The sequence below is a fragment of the Petromyzon marinus genome, unplaced genomic scaffold (assembly GCF_048934315.1).
Source record: "Petromyzon marinus isolate PM22_M1 ecotype Great Lakes invasive population unplaced genomic scaffold, UKy_Petmar_22M1.pri1.0 PM_Scaffold_26, whole genome shotgun sequence".
Taxonomy (NCBI): Eukaryota; Metazoa; Chordata; class Hyperoartia; order Petromyzontiformes; family Petromyzontidae; genus Petromyzon; species Petromyzon marinus.
Genome location: NW_027423235.1, coordinates 826710 through 847702, shown reverse-complemented (window position 1 = coordinate 847702; position 20993 = coordinate 826710).

The window sequence follows — 20993 nt, the reverse complement described above, 5'->3', positions numbered from 1 at the left end:
AATGACCAGCATGGTGAAGTATGGTCAAGCTAAACCTGACGTCCAACAACACAACGTGGCGAGATGTTCATCCAGCAGTGGTACACGTAACGACTTACAGTAACCAAGACAACAGAGCATGCATGGAAAATAAATCGGTTTAATTTTGTATATAAATGCGTAGAACTAATTACGTGTTTATGCTTGTACATATACGATTCAGCTAAAAAAGTTGAAAGACATTTACAAAGTGTCGAAGACGTCAACTCGCTTAAATTTTTACCACTGTTGAGAATTATTGCCCAAGTATATACGTGAGCAAAGTTACGACCATTTACAAAACAATTTGCAAACGTGTCAATGTTTTTGTCATAAATTATCTTTGCACGTCTAAAGGAAAATAGTAGCTCTAACGAAATTGAACTGCGCATTTGAAAACAAACCTTTCAATTTTCTGACAACCCGACATTTTTCTTAACAAAAACACTCCTTGTGTGTTCACACAGAGGCCGATGGGGGTCTGCTGCGTAAAACACCTCGTGTCTCCTTTAAACCCACCACGGTTTAAACAGCAACAGCTCGGGGAATTTCATATTCACTTTGCTCTATGCAGCTCATCCCTACCCCTTCATAACGTAAACGGCTCCTCACAAGAATAAGTAAACCTAACATGCCTTGCAGGAAATTCTCTCGCGATGTAAACATTCAATTGGCTATCCATCACGTGACCCGTGCAGGTATCACCATGTACAATTACGCTTTGTGACTGTGAGAGTGGAGACACAGCCTACGAAGCTGTTGCTTGTATTCCCCACAGAGTTTTGCCCTCTGAGTGGCCGCCCTAAAGGCCCATTCCTGCAGGCCAAGTCTGGCAGAATTGCAGGTTTTGAACTTTAGATAAGTGGTGGCCGATATGTTGATCGCGATTCAGAGGTGGATGATCGCAAAAAATGGTGGTTGTGGATCTCAGGACAAATAAGAACAAACACCTCTAATATAAAGTAATAATCCTCATAGTCGATGGCAAATAAGAATCCCTGACTAAGAATTCATGGATTAAAAACATAACTTTTCTACCAATAGATCGCACTAGCACTTGGCATGTCTGTCGTGTTGTATTACTCGGTTAAATCCATCCGGGTAACTGTTGTTCATAGCTTTCTGGTGGATCACGGAACATCTTGAGATATACCAGAATGGATCACAGTGTTTTGTGGTTAGTCAATAAACACCATCGAGTCAGTAACCAATATTTTTGTGAAATCACCTTCGTCACAAGGGGGTCAGTGTTTTGGCTGGTTAAGAAGTGGGCATAAGATGTCCTAAACTATTCATACATAGTGACGCTTATACACCTCACCTGGCTGTTTGTACTGGTTGGAAAGGTAAAAATTGTAAATTTAAGAAAATTGCGATACTGTTTCAAACGCTGCGATGGGAAAACGAACCAGTAACTTCTGGATTGCAAGTTCAGAGTGCAAACCGCCCGTTACTTCAGGGTAGTGTTTCTCATAACCGCCACTGATTTTTTTATTGTTCACCTCTGCTTGCGAGCACAATGTACACTTAACTAACTCTGCAGATGTAAAACCCAGAGTGTGTGCCCACTCATGCACCTCTTACCTCTTGCTGACACCGCATGCATGATGCACGAGTACTGTCTGGGTTTTTTGGGCCGGGGAGAAGGGGAGCCCCATGGGGTGGACTCCGGAGGGTTGTAGCCTGGAATCTGTGACAGCGGACACACAAGATGGCACAAGCGTACAACAAAGATGAAGATCACCCAAATAAGCCTTAACAGACTGTGCTGCTGTTAGGCGGCATGGCCCACGAGGAGGTGGGTGGCCAGCACCACGCGCATGCAGCCACCTCTGTCTCCCCAGTGCTCATGTCTACACACTGCACCAGGTACTCATTTAAGACAGAGTTTACCTAGGATAGGCACAACACCGGTTGAGATAAGGCAGACTGTCTGCCTCAGCAGCTGTCCCCCTCTCTTTTTTTCTTCCTGATGACAAAAGCTTGTGTTGTGATCGAAACGTGTAGTTTTTTGTTATTTTTGGTTATTTCATTTGAACCTATTTACGTGACGTTACCGAAAGACCCAAAGAATGTCTTCCTGCAGTTACAAAAGCTTTAAGTCAAGATTTATTATTACATTTGTTTACTGTGCAAAAACTCAAGACTTCTTCATGAGGGTCCTGCGAAGTTTTTGCCGTCACTGTGTAGTCCCAATTGAGTAATTTGCAGGTGATTTTTCAGTATTGGGATGTTTTGCCCAATGCCAGACTCGTTGTATTGGGTATTTTTTTTTTACTATGGGAGGAAACTCGAGAACACGGAGGAGACCCAGAAGAGGGGGAGAACATACAATCTTCACACACTCACACATTCACGCTAACTCACTCAAACACTTCATTGCACTTACACACTCTGACGAACAGGGCGAGAGAAGATGACAACTCCACGCCGAAACGCGCCCGAGTTGGGAATCAAACCCAGCTTTCTTGCTGCAAGGCGCAAGGGTTACTTACCAATGTGCCACCATGCCGCCCATGGCGATTCGTAAACTACATCAGTACCAGTTTCCATGGACTGGGGGCAGCTGCCCCTGTGCAGCCACAGCCTTGCAAGCGGGCTTTACCCTGCCAAGTGGGTTTGTGATGTTATTAGGCAGCTTCCCCAATGGAATAATTTGCGAGTAAATTTCTCAAATTTGGGTAATTACACCACACAACACTTGGCCGACTCTCTTTTTCTAATTATGTACGTGTTCGCTCTAACTGTGTCTACTGCGAAGTAGACCGCGTTATTAACCAGAGCGGCCACCGACTTCATTTCAGTGTTAAATATTACAGACGGTACATTATACACTAAATACAACTTTAAAAAAATGACAATACTGCACGTATATACATCACTCCATTCAGAGTCTTCGAGATTGGATTGGTAAGTATGGTACAGTAAATAGGTTACATTTTACAGTAGGATATTTATTTCTGTGTATTTGTATGTTTATTCACACCAATTTCATATAGTAAACTAATTTAAAAGACAACAAAACATTCACAACATTTAAAAACAATGCTATGCAAGAATGTGCTAAAAATTAGCTTTTTAAAATTATTATGTAGTGAATATCCGGCGTTGTTAAAAAATTTGGCGTCCCCTTCCCCCCTGTAGCCGCCGAATAATCGATGATCTACTATAGATACTCTATAGTTAGGGCATTTCTGAATCGTCCGGGCTTCCTTGTGCGCCGCAGGCTGGGACGCGTCGTCGTCGGAGAGAGAAGCGATCGTGAGCGACTCTACTCCATCCGGGGTGGACAACCTCCCGAGCTTCTCGGAGCAGGTCGCGAGCGGTATGGCCTTCCTCGCTCACAAGAACGTGAGTCGCGAGATGAGTGAATCAGCAGTGAGCCTCTCTCCTCGGTTGAAAGAGTGGTGGAACATAATGATGAAAATACGTGATGATTTTAACCTGTCTCTGTGTCTCTCTGTATGTATCTCGTGATTTGTTTTATTTTATACCTATGTTACTTTACCGAAAGAACCAAAGAGTATGTTTAACTGTATCCCTGTGACTGTGCGTGTTTAACTGTGTCTTTGTATGTGACTGTGTCTGTGGTGCACGTCTTTGTTGCCCTTAATATGTCTGTCTGGGTGGCGAGTGGTCGCTCAGTGGTTAGTTCACTGCACTACGAACCCAACGGCCAGAGTTCGATTCCCGCTCACGGCCAACACCAGTGACAATTATCTGAACCGGTCTTGGGCCTCCCCAGATGGACTCAGTCTCAAATGAGTACCTGGTGCGGTGTGTAAACATCTACACTGGGGAGACAAAGGCGGCCGAGCGTGGTGCTGGGCACCCACTCCGTCGTGTACCGTGGCCGACCTTCACAGAAGTTGCCCCAAGTTTGTTGAAGGGCACACAGGGATTTTTTTTCTTTTTTTAGTGCATCCACCGCGAGGAATTTGCTGGAAACGCATGGACACATCGCCAAGATTTGCGACTTTGGGCTGGCACGGAACGTCCAGACTGACCCCAACTACGTGAAGGGCAAAGTGAGTCCTTCACCTTACTTAGCATCATCAGCATCATTATCAGTATCGCCAATGTCATCACCATCATCGGAATGGAAGGCCCATCACTTTAATTGTAATCAATGTTTTTATTTTATTTTGCACAGCCCCTAAGAAAAAAAGAGTGGGGGGTGCTGCCACACACGGTGGTGCAATGGCTCTCCCACCCTGGACTTGCAATCCAGAGGTCGGCAATTGGATTCAATCTCCCTGCTCTGCCGACAGTTCAAAATATGGGGCAATTTCACAAATCCCCTTCCTCCCCCCCCCCCATGTGGTACACGGGGTAACTGGCCAAGAATAACAACCTGTGGTGTCGACCACCAGGCTAACTACACTAATTACAACATGACAAGCTACGACAGAACGGGACCACAGCTCGGGTCCCAGTCCATGTGTTGGAGACTCGGTAGAACGTAGACGTAGACAAAGGTTTCTTCAAGATGAACAACAACGCCGGTCCCTCTGGGGGACCCGGCTTATATTCTCCGTGGCGTGGCTGGCTCCGCCCTTGGCCACGACCACCTTCTAGAATCATCGAACAGCAGGATCTGGACCCCGACCACGTGACCACCCCTAGCCCCCACTTGGGGCCCCTTTGTAGACTTAACCGGTCACGTGTCCTCTCGGGTCAACCAGAGTGCCATAGCATTTAGTAACCCGTTTCCTACGGCCGGCACTCCCACACCCTATCCTGTTGGGTTGGCACTGCACGCCAAGCGTGATGCCATCCAGCGGGATCAATCAGCGCTGACCGAGCCCCTCTAGGGCCGGTACTACACCCACACCAGAGTGGTATCCGCGATGTCAATACACCGCACGCCGTGCCTCTCTAGGGCCGGCACTACACAGTGACATCCCGTGATGTCACTACACATTTAACCCTTCAGAGTAGTGGAGGGCTAGATGACGCTAATTTGGCCAGATGAATGTGGCCTGACGCAAAAAATGTATGACGAATCGCGATGCATCGGCCTGAACTGAATTTACTGAACGTATTGTTGTTGTGCTTGTGGCCATGCGGTCATGTCCATTAGGTGCCTCTGCCTGTAAAGTGGATGTCTTCAGAAAGCATGTTCCATGGGCTCTACAAGGTGCAGAGCGACGTGTGGTCATACGGTATGCTACTGTAAGAAATCTTATATTTTGCTGAGACAAACTTTCACTTGCCACAAACATTCGGGGCCCTGAGTACAGAAGATCCTCACAGCAGACAACGATTGTAGTCTTATCTTACACTATGATTTTTAATTGCATAAAGTTCAGATTTAAAGCTTTCGTGACTGCAGGGATTCATCCTCTTGGTTCTTTCGGTAAAGTAACGTAGAATGGAAAAAAAAAAACGTAATAAAAAATAAAATTTTCACGACGTTTCGGCCACAACACAAGTAGCCTTCTTCAGGTGAAGGAACAGAACTGTCGGGACGACAGCACTTCAATGACTGCTGCTAAGATTCGCAGTGTCGTTTAAACTAGGTGGGAGAGGTAAAGCGCCTTGACAAAGGAGTTTACATATCAAACAGGATAATTTAGCATTGAAATAGCTGCGTTAAAGTGTTGGATCAGCAGGGTGTTAAAGTCAGAAATTAGCATGTAACTGGGAGATTAGCATGATGTTAATGTGAGGGATTAGCATGTGACTGGTCACGGAAATAGCTATGTTAAAGTCAAAGTTTACATCTCAACAGAGGCATTTTGTATATGGACGCTAAAGGACTGCAACTACCCAACTATCATACAATAAACCGATGTGGAAAAAAAACTAAGTATAAACTACATCAATGTCATCAATAAACTCTATATGCTCTCCAATCAGCAGAGCACTTCATTGAACGCTGCTAAGATTCGCAGTGCCTTTTAGGCTAGGTGTGAGAGGTAAAGCGCCTTGACAAAGGAGTTTACATATCAAACAGGATAATTTAGCATTGAAATAGCTGCGTTAAAGTGTTGGATCAGCAGGGTGTTAAAGTCAGAAATTAGCATGTAACTGGGAGATTAGCATTATGTTAATGTGAGGGATTAGCATGTGACTGGTCACGGAAATAGCTATGTTAAAGTCAAAGTTTCCATCTCAACAGAGGCATTTAGTATATGGACGCTAAAGGACTGCAACTACCCAACTATCATACAATAAACCGATGTGAAAAAAAACTAAGTAGAAACTTCATCAATATAATAAATGTACTCAATATATTCTTCAATAAATTGAGCTATAAACATAAAGTAACTGGTTATACACTACACTATCTAATGAATACCATATAGTAAACTAATAAAAAAACTAAAATACAAACTACATCAATGTTATCAATGAACTCTATATACTCTCCATCAGCTGAGCTACTAACAATAAGTCATTATACATTACAATGCCATATGGCGAAAAAATGGGTGGCGGTTTTTTCCTTCTTTCCAACGTTAGCACCACGGAGAGCGACGAGCCTCGTTCAGACGGACGAGTCCATCCATGCTCGGAACGGAGGAGGGGGGAGAAACAGCCACGATGTGCTGCTCTGTCCTGTGTTGCATTACAACCATGCCATAAACTAGACTACTATACATTGTAATGTTATACCTTCCAATCTAAACTACATTGTATAATATCGTATACACAGCCCAATGTAAGCGCTAACATTATGCATTATATTGATATGTCTCCAAATAAACTTTTTCCTACATTACACAACTATACACCGTAATATACACTACCATAGACAAACCCACCCTTGAATTATACAATGCGTTACTTTAGACTACCCTATACTTTAGACTGTAAAATATTAGACTTGTAATATTACACTATGTATTATTCTACCAACCCTACTGTATACCACACAGCTGTATATTCACTATAAAATTACAATACTATATATTGCCTTATGAATTATGTTAAACATTACAATGTTATACTATTTATTATTATATAACATGCTATAAACCAGGGGTGTCCAAACTACGGCCCGCGGGCCAACTGCGGCCCGCCATCCATTTTTAATTGGCCCGTATCAAAGTTAAAAAATATAATGGACTATGGCCCACTGTATTGCATTTCTTAATTTAAACACTAGATGGCGCTATTGTCTTGAACAAGGCAGCGTCTCCACAAAGCAAGCAATCGAAAAAAACATTTGCTCAGGGTCACCAGAAATGCCGGAACCGAAGAGACGCAAGGTTGCAAGCGAGTGCAGAAAATTTCAGACTCGGTGGAAAAATGAATTTTTTTTCATAGAAACCAAGAGGAAGTGTGTTTCTTTGATTTGTAATGAGAGTGTTGCCGTGATGAAAGAGTACAATGTACGACGGCATTATGAAACGAAACATCAGACCTTCACGTCCTACACTGGCGCCGAGCGGAGAGAGAAGGTAAAGCAAATGGCAAGCTAGCCTGCTAACGCAGCAGCAGGGTTTTTTTTTCCATGCTAACAAAGCTCAAGAAAATGCAACAATAGCCAGCATTGAAGTAGCTCAACTCATTGCCCTACACGGGAAACCTTTCTCAGACGGTGACTTCATCAAACAGTGCCTCACTAAAGTCGTGGGAATGTGCCTGGAGAAAATGCAGGATTTTAACGATGTTAGTATGTCCAGAAATAAGGTTGTGCGGCGAATTGAAGACTTGTCGGCTAACTTAAAACAGCAAGTGTCAGATAAAGCTTGTGCTTTCGATTTTTACTCGATTGCATGTGATGAGAGCACAGATGCCACGGACACTGCACGGCTGTTAATTTTTTTGCGGGGAGTTGATGAGAATTTTTGCATTACGGAGGAACTGCTTGATCTTCGGAGTCTAAAGGGGACAACAGCTGGGAAGGATATGTTTTGAAGCTGTGTCAGATTCAATTAACCAGGCTGGACTTAAATGGGACAAGCTGTGTGGAATTACAACGGATGGGGCTCCAGCAATGCCAGGCGAGCGCAAAGGAATGGCTTCTATAGTGAGTGCCAAGGTGCAGGAGAGCGGAGGTGAGACTGTTAAAATGCACTGTATCATCTACCAAGAAGCCCTCTGTGCCAAGATAATCCAGCTTGGCGATGTGATGAACACAGTTGTGAAAAATGTCAAAAAAAGTATGGCCCGAGGGCTTTACCACAGAGAATTGCAAGCGTTCCTCTCTGATGTCGATGCTGAATACGGGGACCTACTCTACCATTCTCAAGTGCGCTGGCTCAGTCGCGGCTCCGTGCTGCAGTGGTTTTATTCCCTGAGATCAAATATCGACAAGTTTTTGAAAGAAAAGGGCAGACCTCTCCATGAGATCATTGACCCTTTATGGTTGGCAGGCCTGGCTTTTTTAGTTGATCTCACTGATCATCTCAACACCCCGAACAAGAGACTACAAGGCAAAGAGCAGCTGGTACCACAGCTGTATGTGCACATGAAAGCATTCCGTGCGAAGCTCCGTCTCTTCGAGTCACAACTGCGCAACTTCAATGTAGCGCACTTCCCCACGCTGACCGAAATCAATGCGCATTTCCAAATGCCAAGCTCTCTGCAAAAATGGGAGAATATGTGTCTGTGATCACATCTCTCATGACAGAATTCAGTCAGCGCTTCCAAGATTTTTCTGTCATTGAGAAGGAAATCACACTGTTTGCAGCTCCGTTTTCAATGGATGCAAAAGAAGTGGAGGAGAGTCTGCAATTAGAACTGATCGAAATTCAGTGTGATGATTCTCTGAAGAATCAGCATCAGCTTCTCTCCCTACCTGACTTCTACCGGAGGTTGGAAAAGGCCAAGTTTCCTCTGACGAGACGCCATGCAAAACGAATGATGAGTCTGTTCGGCTCAACATACATATGTGAGCAGACATTCTCTCTGTTAACGCTGAACAAAAGCAGGCTGAGAACCAGAACGACCGACAGCCATCTCCGTGACGTCCTTCGCATCTCAACCACCAAACTTACTCCTGACCTGCCAGCTATCCTTCAGACCAAAGCGCAGCATCACTGCTCCCACTGAGCGTAACATTATTCCCATTACAGGTGAGTTAAAAATATACACACCGTTTTCATTTGTTAATAAGCCCAATTACTTCATAAATTCAGTCAATTAAAGTTGATGACAATTTTTTTAACAAACGTTAGTTGATGTGTTAACAAGCCCAATAATTTATTTGTGTAATAAGCTTGAAATATCCACATCCCCTATTTGTCTTCTTGTCTCTCCATTCATATGGACAATGAAGGGGGATCAGCACCCTAAGAACCAATCTGAGGCTGTCACTGAGAGAATTACCTGCCAACCTTTTTGTAAATAATAAAATTAAAATCTACTAATGAAGAGCTATGATGGAGGCTTTTTTTCTTCAAACATGTTCAATAATCAAACGTAATTTACCTGCATTTGATTGATTTTGACAATATTAGTGCATGAGAAGTGAGGCAGTATACCTCACGTCTAGTGAGTGGCCCAATCCTTCGTATATTTTTCTGTATGTGGCCCTCGGGAAAAAAAGTTTGGACACCCCTGCTATAAACGATACCATTGACCGTCGTGTGAAAGGTATTAAGAGGCAGTGGCAGCGAATGGACTGCGATCTGAAAGTCACCATAAAATACAATCAATTAAGTACCAAAATGGTTTATAACGTCTTTCCAATGGTTACTAAGCCATAATCCATCTTCTCGGTTGAAATTGTTTCTGTGTTTGTATATGTGGATGGCCTCATGAACGAATCTCTCATGGTAGCCGGATGACTTGCAGAGAACGTCTGTCTTGGAGAAGTCAATGTCATGTGAGCCCACTGAATTATAACAGTGATCTGCCACGGCTGAGGTGCTCGTCCTACCGTGTTTCAAGTCTGCTTTATGTTCACGGATGCGGTCCCAGATATGTCGTTTGGTTTCTCTAATGTAACTGCTACCACAGAGGCAACTTAGTTTGTAGACGCCCGGGTACTGTATGTCTGGAACCACTTTTACAGACGGAACCAGATCACGGATTTTATGTACTGTGTTGAATCGGACCTGGATCTTGTGTTTATTCAGGATTTTGGAGATCTTTTTTGTGACCCCCGCAATGTAGGGTAAGGTGATGGTTTTGAATGGCTCCTCAAGAGGATCCTTCTTCATGGCTGGAGTGATGGCTTTGCGGATTGTGTAGTCGGAGTAACCATTAGCCTTGAGAGCTTGGTGTACGTGCTTAAGTTCACTGGCAATGTGTTACTGGTCGGAAATGCATTGGGCTCTATGCTATAGAGTCTTGATGAGGGAGTTCTTCTGGCATGGATGGTGGTGGGAATCCGGTTTTAAGTAAGCATTCGTATGCGTAGCTTTCCTGTCGACAGAGTGGCTCATTGAACCATCAGGTCTCCTTTTAATTAGGACATCCAAAAAGGGTAGCTTGCCATCTTTTCGACCTCCATGGTGAATCTGATGGCTGGGTGTATGGAATTGATGTGGTCGAGGAATTGGTTTGTGTTACGGTCGAAACGTCGTGAGAATTTTTATTGTTTTATATATATTTTATTATTTTGTTGTTTCCCTTCAACGTGACTTTACCGAAAGAACTAAGAATATGAATTACTGCAGTCACGAAAGCTTTAAATCAAAATTTCATTGGAAAGACGTTATAAACAATTTCAGTTCTTAATTGATTGTATTTTATGGTGACATTCAGACTGCAGTCCATTCGCTGGCACTGCCTCTTCACACGACGGTCAATGGTATGGTTTATAGCATGTTATATAATAATAAATAGTATAACATTGTAATGTTTAACATAATTAATAAGGTAATATATAGTATCGTAATTGTATTGTGAATATACAGCAGTGTGGTATACAGTAGGGTTGGTAGAATAATACATAGTGTAATATTACAAGTCTAACATTTTACAGTCTAAAGTATAGGGTAGTGTAAAGTAACGCATTGTGTAATTCAAGGGTGGGTTTGTCTATGGTAGTGTATATTACGGTGTATAGTCGTGTAATGTAGGAAAAAGTTTAGTTGAAGACATATAAATATACTGCATAATGTTCGAGCTTACATTGGGCTGTGTATACGATATTATACAATGTAGTTTAGATTGGAAGGTATAACGTTACAATGTATAGTAGTCTAGTTTATGGCATGGTTGTAACGCAACACAGGACAGAGCAGCACATCGTGGCTGTTTCTCCCCCCTCCTCCGTTCCGAGCATGGATGGACTCGTCCGTCTGAACGAGGCTCGTCGCTCTCCGTGGTGCTAACGTTGGAAAGAAGGAAAAAACCGCCACCCATTTTTTCGCCATATGGCATTGTAATGTATAATGACTTATTGTTAGTAGCTCAGCTGATGGAGAGTATATAGAGTTCATTGATAACATTGATGTAGTTTGTATTTTAGTTTTTTTTATTAGTTTACTATATGGTATTCATTAGTCACATGCCATTGACTTTTCCAAGACAGAGGTTCTTTGTAAGCCATCTGGCTTCCATGAGAGATTCGTTCATGAGGCTATCCACATATACAAGCACAGAGACAATTTCAACCGAGAAGATGGATTCTATCTTAGCAATCATTGGAAAGATTTGATAAACCATTTCAGTTCTTAATTGATTGTTCACGCTTACAGTGGCTTTCAGACAGCATACACTATAAAAAAAATTCGTCTCCCCCCTCCTCTTTTCAGAATATAGATGGACTAGTCCTGGGTAAACTGCCAAATCGCTGCGCGTGGCGCTAACGTTTTTTATAAATAAATAAATGCGCCGTTTAAAAATAAATTTATGCGAACCAAACACACCTGAAGACGACCGTTTGAGTTATGGTCGAAACGTCGTGAGAATTTTTTTATTGTTTTATATATATTTTATTATTTTGTTGTTTCTCTTCAACGTGACTTTACCGAAAAAACTAAGAATAACATTGATGTAGTTTATATTTAGTTTTATTAATTCGTTTACTATATGGTATTCATTATATAGTGTAGTGTATACACAGTTACTTTATGTTTATAGATCAACATATTGAAGAACATATTGAGCACATTTATTATATTGACGTAGTTTATACTTAGTTTTTTTTCACATCGGTTAATTGTATTATAGTTGGGTAGTTGCAGTCCTTTAGCGTCCATATACTAAACGCCTCTGTTGAGATGGAAACTTTGACTTTAACATAGCTATTTCCGTGACCAGTCACATGCTAATCCCTCACATTAACATCATGCTAATCTCCCAGATACATGCTTATTTCTGACATTAACACCCTGCTGATCCAACACTTTAACACAGCGATTTCAATGCTAAATTCTCCTCTTTGATATGTAAACTCCTTTGTCAAGGCGCTTTACCTCTCCCACCTAGCTTAAAAGACGCTGCGAATCTTAGCAGAAGTTATTGAAGCGCTGTCGTCCCGACAGTTCTGTTCCTTCGCCTGAAGAAGGCTACTTGTGTTTTGGCAGAAACGTCGTGAGAATTTTATTTTTTATTATGTTTTATTTTTATAATTTTATTTCCATTCTACGTGACTTTACCAAAATAACCAAGACGTTGCATAAAGTTGTTGCATGCTTGGGCTCCAGATGCCGAAATTACCTTTTAAAAAACGGCCAGTCTCATCAGATCTCAGAAGCTAAGCTTACAGCGCCCAGCCCTGATGGTAACCCGGGGATACAAATTAATGTGGAGAAACAAATGTTCGCTTGTGACGACCAAGACTACGCCTGTCCTCCCAAGGACAGGCCTCACTGATTCTGAAGACTTTCATTTTCAGGAGGGTCCTGCCGAGTATTTTGGCAGTAGGGAGGCGATGTTGTGCTGTGCAGTGCCGGAGAGTAAGCTCATGCAGCCGGTCCACCCTGTCCTCTCTCCTCCCGTCGGGACGGGTCGGTCATAATAGCGTTCAGAAACACCCTCCACGTCACAAAACAGTTCAATTTCTCAATCCGCAGGTCAGATCAAATCTGTATTGTGGGCGTTCCATTGTACTCTACTGTGTAGGTGGGGCTCTGGATCCAATCCCCTGATCACCATTGCATTCACTTAAATAATAATAAATTCTCCTGGCCACCCATAGAAAATTAGAGTGCACAATTATACGTGTGATTCATCACAGGCGAGCTCACACCGGCCACACTTGCAGCTTAGGGCCTCGCATTAAGAGAGGGGGGGGATCTCTAAATACGAAACAAGAAATGGACACGAGGTTTCGAGTTTTAACATAATTGCTTAATAAATAAAGATCGGTGAGAAAAAAAGACTCTCCAAAGCAGTTATTTTCATTCTGCTGACAAAAATATACAGGCATTCATAGAAGGGGCCTCTTAAACTTGACAATGGCATAGGGCCCCAGCAATGCCATCATCCGGCTCTGCTGCCGAGTGTCATCCCAATGAAGTAATTTGCAGGTAACTTTAGCATTGGGATGCTTGGCCAATACCCAGTTACATTGTGATTGTGTGTTTTCTAGCTATGTGAGCAAACTGGATAATTAATTAACCAAGGCCCTTCTTGTTGCGAGGGTCAAAGATCACCGGTGCACCACCCTGCCACCTGAAACGATAATAGTTCGCTTATAATTTTTTGGTTATTTTAGTGTGCACATTTACACGCGATAATCACATCTCATCAAGCATTTTAAAAGGGCACCCTCAGTGGCAACTGTTCTCTGTGTGACACACGGTTATTCAGCACCTAACCTGCAAGCAGGTCAAGTGCTGTTTGCTGCGAGCAATCCCAATTGAGTGATTCGCAGTGAAGTTTTTTTTTACATGCCAATTTTCGCCTGTGATGCTGACACACGATGGCCATACTTTATTTTAAATAATGTCTTGGGATCGTTTTTATTTTTTTACGTTGAATTGTATTGAGTAAATCATGAGCCCGTTACAGTGCGCCACGGGACTGCACGTCATTCGAGTGGTGCATTCACAATGCAACCGGACCATTTATTAGTAGGGGCTGACGCGAAGGGGGGAGTGAGGCCCGCGCCCCCCCATAAACTGGAGGGGGGGGGGAGAGGGGGGCATTGTGACAGGCGTATTGTAGTAGGTGTAATCTGCTCCACGTTTGTCTTGATAAAGGAGACCTGTGCAACCTGCTCGGTGTGTGACGTGCGTGCTCCTTGGTGTGACGTGTGTACCGCTCGGTGTGTGATGTGTGTGGGTGTAGGAGAGGCCCCTTACCCTGGCGCATGGCAGTCGATGACAAGTACTACCGCTTGATCTGCGATGGCTACTGCATGCAGCCACCCCCCTGCTGTCCACCGCAAGTGTAAGCCGCCCCCCCCATACCTCCCACACCAGGTTTTATCCAATGCTGGACTGATGCGTTTCTATTGTGGATGCAGGTGGCTGACGGAGGAGAGTGCGAAGTGTTTGTTCTGGGATATTCTTTGATTTTAATTGTAGTGATTCAATTAATTGATTGAACAATTGCTTAAGGGTGAATTACGTGATCTGTTATTGGCAGTGAGTTGTGCTGGCTGGTTCAGTCTCGTTGACACGGCCATTATGAACCCTCTTAGTCTGGAATGTCCTACTTCCAGCCGTACGTGCTGTTGCGACCCACAGACTCCTCACATACAATGAGGGAAAAAAGTATTCGATCCCCTGCTGATTTTGTACGTTTGCCCACTGACAAAGAAATGATCAGTCTATAATTTTAATGGTAGGTTTATTTGAACAGTGAGAGACAGAATAATAACAACAAAATCCAGAAAAACGCATGTCAAAAATGTTATAAATTGATTTGCATTTTAATGAGGGAAATAAGTATTTGACCCCCTCTCAATCAGAAAGATTTCTGGCTCCCAGGTGTCTTTGATACAGGTAACGAGCTGAGATTAGGAGCACACTCTTAAAGGGAGTGCTCCTAATCTCAGCTTGCTACCTGTATAAAAGACACCTGTCCACAGAAGCAATTAATCAGATTCCAAACTCTTCACCATGGCCAAGACCAAAGAGCTCTCCAAGGATGTCAGGGACAAGATTGTAGACCTACACGAGGCTGGAATGGGCTACAAGACCATTGCCAAGCAGCTTGGTTAGAAGGTGACAACAGTTGGTGCGATTATTCGCAAATGGAAGAAACACAAAAGAACTGTCAATCTCCCTCGGCCTGGGGCTCCATGCAAGATCTCACCTCGTGGAGTTGCAATGATCATGAGAACGGTGAGGAATCAGCCCAGAACTACACGGGAGGATCTTGTCAATGATCTCAAGGCAGCTGGGACCATAGTCACCAAGAAAACAATTGGTAACACACTACGCCGTGAAGGACTGAAATCCTGCAGCGCACGCAAGGTTCCCTTGCTCAAGAAAGCACATATACAGTGAGGGAAACAAGTATTTTATCCCCTGCTGATTTTGTACGTTTGCCCACTGACAAAGAAATGATCAGTCTATATTTTTAATGGTAGGTTTATTTGAACAGTGAGAGACAGAATAACAACAAAAAAATCCAGAAAAATGCATGTCAAAAATGTTATGAATTGATTTGCATTATAATGAGGGAAATACGTATTTGACCCCTCTGCACTTGGTGGCAAAACCCTTGTTGGCAATCACAGAGGTCAGACGTTTCTTGTAGTTGGCCACCAGGTTTGCACACATCTCAGGAGGGATTTTGTCCCACTCCTCTTTGCAGATCTTCTCCAAGTCATTAAGGTTTCGAGGCTGACGTTTGGCAACTCAAACCTTCAGCTCCCTCCACAGATTTTCTATGGGATTAAGGTCTGGAGACTGGCTAGGCTGCTCCAGGACCTTAATGTGCTTCTTCTTGAGCCACTCCTTTGTTGCCTTGGCCGTGTGTTTTGGGTCATTGTCATGCTGGAATACCCATCCACGACCCATTTTCAATGCCCTGGCTGAGGGAAGGAGGTTCTCACCCAGGATTTGACGGTACATGGCCCCGTCCATCGTCCCTTTGATGGGGTGAAGTTGACCTGTCCCCTTAGCAGAAAAACACCTCAAAAGCATATTTCCACCTCCATGTTTGACGGTGGGGATGGTGTTCTTGGGGTCATAGGCAGCATTCCTCCTCCAAACACGGCGAGTTGAGTTGATGCCAAAGAGCTCCATTTTGGTCTCATCTGACCACAACACTTTCACCCATTTGTCCTCTGAATCATTCAGATGTTTATTGGCAAACTTCAGACCGGCATGTATATGTGCTTTCTTGAGCAGGGGAACCTTGCGGGCGCTGCAGGATTTCAGTCCTTCACGGCGTAGTGTATTCCAATTGTTTTCTTGGTGACTATGGTCCCAGCTGCCTTGAGATCATTGACAAGATCCTCCCGTGTAGTTCTGGGCTGATTCCTCACCGTTCTCATGATCATTGCAACTCCACGAGGTGAGATCTTGCATGGAGCCCCAGGCCAAAAGAGATTGACAGTTCTTTTGTGTTTCTTCCATTTGCGAATAATCGCACCAACTGTTGTCACCTTCTCACCAAGCTGCTTGGCAATGGTCTTGTAGCCCATTCCAGCCTTGTGTAGGTCTACAATCTTGTCCGACATCCTTGGAGAGCTCTTTGGTCTTGGCCATGGTGGAGAGTTTGGAATCTGATTGATTGATTGCTTCTGTGGACAGGTGTCTTTTATACAGGTAACAAGCTGAGATTAGGAGCACTCCCTTTAAGAGTGTGCTCCTAACCTCGGCTCGTTACCTGTATAAAAGACACCTGGGAGCCAGAAATCTTTCTGATTGAGAGGGGGTCAAATACTTATTTCCCTCATTAAAATGCAAATCAATTTATAACATTTTTGACATGCATTTTTCTGGATTTTGTTGTTGTTATTCTGTCTCTCACTGTTCAAATAAACCTACCATTAAAAATATAGACTCATCATTTCTTTGTCAGTGGGCAAACGTACAAAATCAGCAGGGGATAAAATACTTTTTTCCCTGCCAATGAACATCTGCATGATTCAGAGGACAATTGGGTGAAAGTGTTGTGGTCAGATGAGACCAAAATGGAGCTCTATGGCATCAACTCAACTCGCCGTGTTTGGAGGAGGAATGCTGCCTATGACCCCAAGAACACCATCCCCACCGTCAAACAACTGTGGCAAGTCCACTCAGCTCCGTAACCTCCTGTACTGCATCAGTCCATCTCTTCTCCAGGCTGTGCCACGCCCATTTAGCCCCCTCTATCTGGAAAAACAGAAGCTGCTTGGGCATGTGGTGGCTGAGCATGCGGGCTACATGATCCAGGTAATGCAGCCCTGCCCCCCAGTGGAGCTCACTGATGGGAATGTGTCCAGATCTTTCAAGGATTTGTGAGCTCTTCACACATTCCAGCCTAGTTAAACCCAGGGTGGATCGTAGGCAGGCCAGTCTGAAAGTTTAAAGCTGGTTCAGATTTTTCATTTATTCTATCATTGGCCAAGAAGACCCAGCGCTTTGTGTCGAGTGACAGACCAGGTAGATACCCAACAGTGTTACGAAGCTGATGAAAATATGCCACTTGACCGATTCGGAGTGACACCTTTGCTGCCAAACCGGAATTTTTACATAAGCACACTACCCAGGTACGTAAACTTCTCTCTACAATTACCCCATCACTCAAGAGTAGTTGAGGGGGCGGAGTATTAAATTACACAAAATACTCAGGCGTGTGCTTAGTTTTGGTGGGGCTGATGGTAAGGCCCCACCTCTTTATCACACGCTCCAGGCTTAGCAGCAGAACCTCCAACTATTTTTCAGTGTGAGCATCAACTTCCAAATTATCAGTGTACATAACATGGTTGACCAGTAGGGAGCCATCCCTTGACCTCACCCAGGCATCAATCAGCCTCCCATTGTATCTGTAGCAAATAGAAAAAAATCCACCGGTACAGCTATAAAAAGCTTCTAGAACTATATGGTCGAAGATGATGCTAAATAATGTGTCAGCCAGAGTAGATCTCTGTCGCATCCCACTGTAAACAGGAAATTGCTCTGACTCCCAGGCATGCAACTTTATCCGGGCCTGTCCACCATCGTGAAGGTCCTTAATGATTGTGAGCAGAGGGTTAGGGACTCCAAAAACACGAATAACAATCCAGAGCCCTGGCCTACTGATTGTATCATAGGTCTTGACCAGGTCGGCGCTGCAACACTACACATACTCTTTGGTTCTATTCGGTAAAGTCACGTAGGTAAAAAATAAAACAACAAAAATCACGACGTTTTGGCCACAACACAAGCGGCCTTCATCAGGTGAAGAGACCAGGCTGTCTCGAGGACAGAGCTGGAGTGAAACAGAGCCAAGCTCAGACCGCGACCTTTAAGCTGTGTGCGAGGAAACAAGGTGCCTTGATAAAGGAATTTGCATAAAAATTAGCATTTGATTGGCCGACTTAGCATGATGAACGGTGTAGCGGTGGTGTACATGCGGGTGCACATGCCGGTTGGCGCGGGGGGGGGAAGGGGGAGTTTACCCATTGATGGTGTGAAAAGGGCATTTTTAAGAGCTGCGAAAGTTTGGGGTACCACTACTTGAAAAATATACTGTACCATTGAAAATTAGTTTGTTTGGTTCTATTTAAAACATCTTTCCAATGGTTGCTTAATTTGAAACCATCTTCTCGGTTGAAATTGTGTCTGTGTTTGTAGATCTGAATTGCCTCGTGAACAAATCTCTGATAAAAACCCGAGGGTTTGCAAAGAACCTTGGTATCGGAGAAAATTGTATCGTGATCACCCACAGCGTTGTAACAGTGATCAGCTACGGCAGAATAATTCGTTCTGCCGTGTTTCAAATCTGATTTGTGCTCGCGAATTCGGTCAGAGAGATGTCGCTTTGTCTCCCCGATATAGCAATCACTGCAGGTACAACTCAATTTGTAAACCCCGGGGTACTGTAAGTCAGGAATGACATCCTTCACGGATGGGATCAGATCACGAATTTTGTGTACTGTATTGAACCGGACCTGGATCTTGTGTTTGTTTAGAATTTTGGAAATCTATTTAGTAACGCCTGCTATATATGGTAGTGTGATGGTTTTGACCGGAGTATCAAGTGGTTGTTTCTGTATGGAGGGAGAAATAGCTTGGCGGATGGTACGGCCAGAGTATCCATTCCTTTTGAGGGCCAGGTGTACATGTTTTAATTCACTGGTCAGGTGGTGTTGGTCCGAAATGCAATGAGCCCTATGGTATAACGTTTTGATGAGAGAATTATTTTGGGCTGGGTGGTGGTGGGAATCAGGTTTCAAGTAGGAATCTGTGTGGGTGGGTTTCGTGTAGACAGAATGCCCCAATGAGCCATCAGGTCTCCTCTCAAACAGAACATCTAAGAATGGTAGCTTGCCATCTTTCTCCACTTCCATGGTGAATTTGATGGCGGGATGTCTGGAATTGATGTGGTGTAGGAAAAGGTTCAGAGCTGGGAGGCCATGTGGCCAAATGACGAAAGTGTCATCCACATATCTCTTCCACAGGGAAGGTCTGAGGGTGGAAGTCTGGATGGCGTCTGATTCAAATTTCTCCATGAAAATATTGGCTATCACTGGTGACAAGGGGGATCCCATGGGGGTACCCTAATTTTGTTTGTAGAAGGAGCCATTCCAAGTAAAGTAGGTATTGTTGAGGCAGTGCCTAACCAGTGCAGGTGTATCGGGGTCTAGTCCATGTTGGACCAAATTTTCAATTATTTCAATGGTATCAGGTACTGGGACCTTGGTGAACAAAGAGACCACATCGAAGCTGACAAGGATATCGTCAGGGGACAGTACAACGTCTTTGACCATAGAGACCAATTGGGCTGAGTTAAGTACTGCTGAGGCGGTCTTGCCAGTGAAAGGCAGCAAGGTATCTGACAGAAAACGGGCTAGTCTATAGGTAGGGGAGTTGATCGTGGATATGATGGGTCGTAGTGGGGTGCCTTCTTTATGAATCTTGGGAAGACCATAGAATCTAGGGGGTCTTGCAGCAGAAGGTTTTAGGGAGGGACGTTTAGTTGGGTCGATTGGGGAGGTCGAACTTGTGATGATCTTGTTGGTTTTTATCGCTAGGCTATTGGTAGGGTCATTTTTAATTTTTGAGTAACTTCCATCGTTGAGCAGATTCTGGATTTTGTTGTTGTATAAATCTTTATCCATAATTACAGTAGCGTTGCCTTTATCGGCTGAGAGGATGACTATATCACTTCTGTTTTTAAATTCGCGAGTTCAAAGCGTATGGATCCTTGCAGTCACGAAAACTTTAAATCTAGAACACTACACATGTAAGGTATGGATTTGTTACACTGTTCAACCACACACACAGAGACATTTTAATTAAAACAAGTCCCTGATTTGTAAAAAAAGAATCAGAGTACCAGTCATCAAATAGGCAATTGACACTTGGTTCAAAGAATATGTGATACTGTAATAGAAATACATGAATAGCTAAATTCAGAATTTAGGTTAATAAGGCATAACCCAGTGCACAATATGACATTCATGAAAAGACAAACAGTGCAACAAAGGAAATCAGCTTTCAGTCTGTATCAGACGGTCTCAGACGCTAGTGTTGAGAAGGTGACATGGCAGGCGTTTAGAAACCCGCTGTGCCGGCGGATGTAAAGTCGTTACACACAGTGTCTTTCGAACATTACAACAGTCAGGTGCTTGATGCAGCTGGTGACTTTCCAGATGTGGTGGGGTATTGACGATGTGTAGAACGATGCAATTGTACTTTTTACTCGAATGTCAGGTGTTGTCGGGCTTTGACGATGTGTAGCACGATGGATTTCATTCAGTATCCAACGTATAGAGGTGTCTTCACCATGATAATTATTCACAGGCTTGTTGGTTTACAGTCACGTTTTTCTAAACTCGTGTGATTCATGGCACGTGACCTTGCAGCACAGTTTTGAGCAATGCCTTTCCTTCTCCAAGAGACACACATGTATCTTCTCTTTCCTCCAAGATTTATTCTGCAAAACTCACTTTAAGTCTTCTTAATTTGACTTGCCGTATGTATCGGCTCAATATAAATTGACAACTGCAAATCTTAAACTTTGCTTTTTAAATCTCC